Genomic DNA, 6,159 nt, shown 5'->3' on the forward strand with positions numbered 1-6,159 from the left:
TACTGCTAACCCAGAGTAGAAAGGCTTTCTATATTTTGTTTGTATATTAGGTTATTCAAAAAGCTTTTTCAAGGGAAAGCTCTACCGTGTTAGGTTTGTTCTTGTCTCAGCTACTTAAACGTCAGTTAGGAATAACTAGTGACTTGAAAGTATATGAACGTAATAGTAGCCTAGGCATAGTCTGAATTAATTTTATTAAAGTAAAATGTAAAATAGAATTATAAAATATAATCTCCCCACGGCCAAAGAGTAGTTAGACCTTCTTTAAAAACTACATACTAAATAGATTCTATATTATTATGTAGAGTTTAGTTTTTGTTTATTTTTAAAGAGCTGGTTATTTGGTATGTCAGTGTAATAGTCTGTTTCTCTTTTTGGCTTTTGAACTAAGGACAAAAATTATATACCTCTTTGCTATGTTGCTAATAATTAGTACCTGATGTTTAGTGATGGTATAATCTAGTTTATGGGTGTTGGCATTTATAACATTTCAATACTTTTTATAGCTATGGTCTAATGAATAATAAGGCAGTTCACAATTTCAAAGTGATTTTTTTTTTTTTTTTTTTGAGATGGAGTCTTGCTCTTTCCCCCTCCCTATGCTCTTGGCTCACTGCAACCTCTACGTCCGAGGCTCAAGCAATTCTCCTGCCTCAGCCTCCTAAGTAGCTGGGATTATAGGTGCCTGCCACCAATGCCTGGCTAATTTTTATATTTTCAGTAGAGACAGGGTTGGCTATGCTGGTCTGGAACTCCTGACCTCATATGATCTACCCGCCTTAGCTTCCTAAAGTGCCAGGATTATGGGAGTGAGCCACCATGGCTGGCCATAAAAGTGATTTCGGAAGAAAATGTGGTTAGTATACCTTAGGAAACTTCTGCTTGTGAGGCTATTGCAAAAACAGGTCACCAATCTAAAGTTTTTTTTTTTATGATAGCTAATTTTATTATATATTTAAATTTTGTTTTAATTTATCTGATGCAAAGGTTTTAAAATAAGTTTCAAGAACTTTTTATCATCAAAGCAGAAAAATAACGAGATGCTAGAAAAGGTAAATCAGAGTCCCCTCCAATGTGGAAATAGAAATTATATAAAATTTCATCTGAACTCCACCATCACTTGATGCTTTTACTTATGTATTTTAGAGACAGCATCTTGCTATGTTGTTCAGGCTAGTCTTGAACTGCTGACCTCAAACAATCCTCCTGCCTTGGCCTCCCAAAGTGCTGGAGTTACAGGCGGTAGCCACCATGGGCAGCCCCAGTCCAGGGTATATTTTTAAAGTGCAAGTTTTTAATAAGCAGTCCATCTTTACATTTGATGATTATAATGGTATTTGTGTTGCCATTTAGAAATAAAACTGGCATGTAAAAATGCCTTTTCAAGGAACAAAGGTTAGAAACTATTAAGATTATTAGGATAAGCTGCTTGCCACTATTGAGACATTTATCTTGGTGAATGACTAGGCTCATGTTTATAATGTCTATGTAACATTTAAATGTTGCAGAATCTCTGAGAAAGACATGGCAATTATGCATTGTGTTGTCATTTCAAAGATAGTTGAGGGTAATTTGTACTTTGGAGACTGATATTTGCCTAACTTTTAAATATTTCTTCCTAAAATTTTAATCTGTGTTGTGAAACTGTCCTTCCAGTTATGTTAGTCAAAATCTTGGTGTAATAAATCAGTCAAGTTACATTTTTTTTCTTTTGGTTAAGTTTTCTTTTTATAGGTATACGTATGTTTCATTCAATAGAAAAGTAATCTTCACTCCGTATAGAGTGAGCAAACCGCGTGCATAGAGTTTATGTTACTACGGATTTCACCTTGTGCCGGTATTGTGCTACTTTTTTCCCCTGATAAGTCAGAACTTCAACAGTTATTTGTTTTGATATTGTGCCCTACTTACAGTATAATTTAACGGAGGCTAACCTGGATTTTTTGGAAATGACATTTGAATGGCATTGTATTGCATTTTAATAAGGACTTAGCAGTGTTTTACTAGTAAGTTGACTTTCAGATACTGTAGTATCATTGTGCTTAAGAAAAGATTTAACCTTTTACAGTTTTTGATCTTCTCTTTTTATAATGGGATGGGTATTGGTAGCAGGAAAAGAAAGTGATTATCATCTGATAAAACCTATGAAGAGTATATCATATCTTTTTCACACAGATCAGATTTCTCTTGACTGAAGAGTTAATTTCTAAATGTTAATCTGTATTTTAAAAATGTTAATAATTTCTGGCATGTCCTAGCCTGATAAAAAAGTTTTTTTTTAAAACATGATTTATGCTAATATTATTTTGTTTTGTTTTGTTTCTCGAGTCGGGGAAAATATTCTGTCAATGGGTATTTGTATTGTTTTGTTTTTAAGAATTTCAGCTCTAGAATATACAGTTCTCATACCAAAATATGTAATGTCTTTAAGAATTCTAATGTTATTTAAGAATTTTGATGTTATTTAAAAATTTTAATGTTGTGTTTCTTTATAAATGTTTTTTTTTGTTTTGTTTCCATTTAGATCTCGAATATCTGATGCATGCAAAACAGCAGCTAGTAACCACAGCTAAGCGTTGGGATTCTTCCTCTAAGACTATTATAGATTTTGAACCTAATGAAACTACTGATTTGGAGAAGAGCCTTCTTATCAGATACCAAATTCCCCTCTCTGCTGACCAGCTATTTACCCAGTCCGTTTTAGACAAGTCATTGACCAAGACCAACTATCAGTCACGGTTACATGACCTTCTTTATATTGAGGAGATAGCCCAGTATAAAGAAATCAGCAAGTAAGTTACTTTAGAAACACTTTAAAACAAAAAGTCTCCCCTTTGGATGGTATTTTTAATCTTTGAAATGGAAGTGTGTGTAAGTGAAAACAGGAAGTAAGTGGTTGTTAATAACTGTTTCATCTTTAAATGAAATATGAGCTTATCCCTGTTATTTAATGCACAGTTCATTTCTATAAGACCTTACTAAACATCTATTAGGGGACAAGCTCTTTGCCACATGCCAGGAGTGTAAATCTGCCGTTCCTGCTCTTAAGGAGGAACTTGACTAAATATTTATTCAGTCAAGCACTGAATAAATATTTGTTGAACAAGGTATACAACAACTGAAAGAGACCACAAACTCGAAAAGTTGTTGTAAGAATGAGAGTATTTAGATTTTCAGGAAAACAGTTTGATAACAGAACAGCTTTATAGCAGTTTGTCAATACCTTAACAACTTTTACATTTTATCCATATGCCACAGGTTAAGAACAAGTGCTTAAATCAAAAGCTTATTTGAATTATTTTAGGAAAAATAATCTCAGAAAAGAAAGAGTGAGGGAAGATGCTAGTGAAATAGTTGTATTTCGTAGTAGCTTTCTATTAATACATTTTAGATTTAGAGACAAACCTTAAAAATTGCACCACAATTAGGAGGCCTGAATACATTATTATAAGTAGTTTTACTTTTAAATACAGCTGAGCTAGCATATTTTTCTTCTCCAGGATGCCTGATTGGTTCTTTGTCATTAGTATTATTAATAAATACTGAACACTCATTAAGAGTGTATTCAGAAAAGGAAAGTAAAAATTTACAGATACTTTGGTTACCCTGTTTATAGATTAGTTATGATCTAACTTTTGAAAATACCTAATTTCAAATTAAATACATGTAAAATTTACAAAGTCAGATGGAGTATATTTTTCATTACTCTAAGGCTTTAAATCCTGGCCCATTGATGGTCTCTTAAAAGGCTTTTATCAATTGTGTCTGTAGGCTGTTTTAATGAAATTATTAGTTATTAAATAAGAAGGACAGTGGCTTGTATCATATATATTATTTATATTATCTTGGATTCTTCTTCCTTAGGAAAGAACACCGTGATAAATCATAAATATTGGGATTAAATAGAATTTAAAAGTTTATCAGAATCCTGGAGACTATTTTTGAGTATCATAGTAGGAATTCAGAAAAAAAAATATATTAACATTTATTTGATATTTTATTAAAGTTTATAAATCATTTCATTACTTTAGAATGTGCAAGTAAAGCTCAAAAAGCTTGTGGATCATTATATTAAAAATAATCTCTTAAAAGTAGAAACTTGTCTGAATAGAAAAAAGAATCCCTACAAAATTGTAGAGGTTAAATACTGATCAAGTAACTAAGGCTGGCCGTGGTGGCTCAAACCTGTAATTGCAGCACTTTGGGAGGCTGAGGTGGGTGGATTGCTTGTGCTCAAGAGTATGAGACCAGCCTGGGCAACACAGTGAGACCTCGTCTCTACAAAAAGTTAAAAAATTAATGAGGTATGACATGTGCCGGCTACTCTGGGGCCTGAGGTAGGAGAATCACTTGAGCCCAGGAGGTCCAGGCTCCAGTGAGCTTTGATCACATCACTGGCTTGGTGAGAGTGCGAGACCCTGTTTCAAAAAAAAAAAAAAACAAAAAACAAATAGTTGAAAGTGCCCTCTGAGGGTACCTTGTAAGGGCTTTCATAGCCAGTCTGAGTCTTAAAAATATTAGCACTGATGGCAAGCTAAGTTGGTGTGATCCTTTTAAAAAACATTATTATAATTGAGACAGGGTCTGACTCTATCACGTCTAAGCTTTCTCTGTTTTTTAGTCTTTAGGTTGAGGTTGAAATGCAGTGATGCAGTTTTAGCTCACTGCAGCCTCAACCTCCCAGGCTTATTTAATCTTTAAAATGGAAGCCTACCTGGAGAGACTGAGTGGCTGAGACTGCAGGTGTGTGTCACCACAGCCGGCTTCATTTTGTATTTTTTGTAGAGATGGGGTTTTTGCCTAGGGCTGATCTAGAACTCCTAGGCTCAAGTGATCCACCCGCCTTGGCCTCCTGAGGTGCTGGGATTACAGGCATGAGTCAGTGTACCTGGCCTAGTTTGTGTGATCTAGCCGAAGAGTTGTTTGGCAATTTGTATCAAGGACTTTAAGTTTGAATCTTTTGGTGTGGAAATTCTACTTATGGGGAATCATAATGAAGAAATAATCAGAGTCAAAGATGTCTGGACACATGTCTTTTAAAGTAGTGAAGAATAAGTTAATTATGATACAGCTATATGATTGAATGTTATATAACTGTTGAAATTATGTTCTTGAAGAATTTTTAATACACTGATGACTCTCATGATATAATATTAGGGAAGAAAATATACTAGTTACAACACCTTATTGCCATTCTAATTTTATATAGACGCCTACACACATACGTGTATGCGTTTATGTATAAAAATACTGGAAAGAGTTAAAGCAAAATGTTCTGGTTGGTGGACTAACAGGTGATTTTTATGTTGTAATAGTTTTTTCTACTTTTGAAATGTTCTATAATGACCATATACTACTCTTACAATTAAGAAAATGTGAACAAGGAAATCTAAAGAAAACTGGTACATGATCAGTGGCAACACTTGATGGTCATGGTGTACAAAGGCCCTTAGGTATGAAAAGAAGAGATTGTGGTATGGCAGTGGTAAGATAGTGTATAGTATTTTTATAGGAACTTCTAAGCTTTCTCTGTTTTTTAATCTTTAAAGTTATATCATAGTTATTGACTCAAATAGGGATATTTATAAACTGAATGTAAATCAGCAGGATCACAATTGGTGTATTCTTTCCACAACTACACAAGAGTTTTGAAGGATCTTCAAGATAGAAATGTTAATTTATTGTGACCTGCCCAACATGTGACAAGTAGTTACTGTGCTAGAGAATTCTGGAATTTCTGGTGATACTCTCACCTAAAGGTAATCCTGGATATGAAGGCTGATAAATTAAACTTCTGAATTTGGCAGGCCTGTAAAAGTTAGTGAAGTACAGTGCAGAATTGGTATACATATAAAGAAACAGATCCTATAGTAATTAGATAGAGTTCTCTTAATGCATCTGTAAGCAAGTAGACATGGATTGTGAAGAATTTTCAGAAGTCTGTGACAGTTTTATATGTTGCTTAAAAGAGTATTTTGTTTTCTCCTTCGCTCTTTAAACTTAGTATTTATTTGCATTTTAATGTTGCCATGAATTTAATTTACTTTAATTCTTTAAGTATAAATAATGTAAGATATATTTAAACAAATTTGGGGGAGATCTCGATGCAGCTTCTAAGCTATGATCTAGAGCAGGGCTCAGTATCTTTTTCTGTAAAGG

At 33.6% G+C, this 6,159-nt stretch overlaps 1 long non-coding RNA gene across 1 annotated transcript; it reads left to right on the forward strand.

Moving 5' to 3' along the window:
• The first annotated feature begins 1,146 nt into the window (after positions 1-1,146).
• LOC119469980 lies at positions 1,147-5,837 on the forward strand. The gene is made up of 3 exons (XR_005198855.1): positions 1,147-2,796; positions 4,416-4,420; positions 5,828-5,837. It is a non-coding gene; the product is annotated as an uncharacterized LOC119469980 (long non-coding RNA).
• The last annotated feature ends 322 nt before the right edge of the window (positions 5,838-6,159 follow it).

The sequence above is a fragment of the Cebus imitator genome, unplaced genomic scaffold (genome assembly GCF_001604975.1).
Source record: "Cebus imitator isolate Cc_AM_T3 unplaced genomic scaffold, Cebus_imitator-1.0 Scaffold1653, whole genome shotgun sequence".
NCBI lineage: Eukaryota > Metazoa > Chordata > Mammalia > Primates > Cebidae > Cebus > Cebus imitator.